This window comes from Elephas maximus, chromosome 2 (genome assembly GCF_024166365.1).
Source record: "Elephas maximus indicus isolate mEleMax1 chromosome 2, mEleMax1 primary haplotype, whole genome shotgun sequence".
NCBI classification, from domain to species: Eukaryota; Metazoa; Chordata; class Mammalia; order Proboscidea; family Elephantidae; genus Elephas; species Elephas maximus.
The window spans coordinates 95,604,523-95,606,318 of record NC_064820.1 but is presented as its reverse complement, the minus strand read 5'-3'; the positions used below and the strand labels follow the sequence as shown (position 1 = coordinate 95,606,318).

At 34.5% G+C, this 1,796-nt stretch overlaps 1 non-coding gene across 1 annotated transcript; it reads left to right on the top strand.

The window, feature by feature from the left end:
* The first annotated feature begins 1,209 nt into the window (after positions 1-1,209).
* On the top strand, positions 1,210-1,316 carry LOC126070730 (U6 spliceosomal RNA). The gene has a single exon (XR_007516258.1). It is a non-coding gene; the product is annotated as a U6 spliceosomal RNA (small nuclear RNA).
* The last annotated feature ends 480 nt before the right edge of the window (positions 1,317-1,796 follow it).

Here is a 1,796-nt window from a genome sequence, read left to right as displayed (position 1 = left end):
TTAAACAACACAAATAACTATAAATAACCAATTGGAATAACTAGATTTTAAGATATGAACACAACATAATATTTTTAGCAGATTCTCACTCATTTCCAACTTCTTTGGATATACATGTATTCTGGTCTCGTTTATGCCCATCCATTTTTAGCTAAAAACAAACAAACAAAAAAGCCTTAATCTAATAACTGAAATGGTATATCCGTTATGGCTGAAGTTATCTACACAGTATACATATACTGATAATATACAACATAGGGATGCTTTGTATTTGTACACAATGAACAATGTTCTTACATTTAATATCTCTTCACATATAATGGGAAAAATTGTCAGCCCAGGGTATATAAAGCAATTTTCACATACTTATCATTTCCACTTTGTCAATCATTTACCAAACCAGAAGAATAAATTAAATTGCCTTGCCTGTCTCTTTCACACTTACAAATTGTATTTCAATAATTCTTTGAGCCTTAGAACTTTATTATCTTAATGTAACAAAATGGTTAATTGAAGCATAGACAGAGTCAATTTTTTTGTTTCAAAACCTCAATAACAAAAATATTCAGAAGGTAACAAAATACTAAATGACTAAAGCTAGTGATCAATCAACATTTTAGTGCCTCAAAAAGAGATATGAGTTGGACATATAGTGAGGACAGGTTTCCTAGTATTGTATTATGCTATGCCTGTTATGAAATGACAATTGCTAACTTTTATTTTCCAAGGGGGCGGGGGAGTAACAATATAGTAGTCCTAATTTTCTGTTATACATAATGTATCCTTGGTGGCCCACTGGCTAAAGTGTTAGGCTGCTAACCAAAAGGTTGAAACCCACCAGCTGCTCTGTGGGAAAAATATACAGGGTAGGGAAGATGCAGGAGAAAGATGTGCCATTCTGCTTCCATAAAGATACGGCCTTGGAAACCTTATGGACTGGTTCTACTCTGGAGCCCTGGTGGCATAGTGGTTAAGAGCTCAGACACTAACCTAAAGGTCAGCTGTTTGAATCCACCAGCCTCTCCTTGGAAACCTTATGGGCAGTTCTGCTCTGTGCTATAGGGTCATTATGAGTAGGAATTGACTTAATGGAAACAAGTCTAATTTTAGTGTTATTATAAATAATATCCCTGAAGTTTTAATAAATAAATCCTGTAAAAAGTTTACAAACCAATATATAGCCATATCTTACTTTTAAAAGCTTTTTAAGTGCTCACTTTGGCTGCAGACATACTACAATTGGAACAATGCAGAGAAGATTAGCATGACGTCTACACATGGACGACACATAAATTTGTGTAGCTGTCTATATTTTTTAGAGGTTACCAGAGGCAGAGAGTATGTGGAAGGTATTGAGTGCAAAGGGGCAAAATGAAATTTTAGGGAAGATGGTCTATATCATGATTGTTGTTGGGTAAAACTACTGTACACCCTTGTCAAAACTCATCAAATTGTACTCTTGAAACTGGTGACTTTCATCATACATAAATTATACTTCAATAAAGATGATAAAAACACTTTTATATGACAAAAAAAATTATAAAATTCTGATTCTTTCCCCCCTCCCATGCATGAATTAGGTTTACATAGTTTCATGAAGGGACAGAGACTCTCCTCCTTTTTTCCCTTTTACGTGAGGAATTCAGGCATGGCAGAAGCAGCCAGTCTCACAGTAATTGCACAAGCCACTTGCAACTAAATCAAAACTTACCATACTTAGATACTGAAGTAAATATGTATTTTAATGGAATCTAATAGTCTCATATCCCCTAACTAAGGCAAATATTGGGGAAACT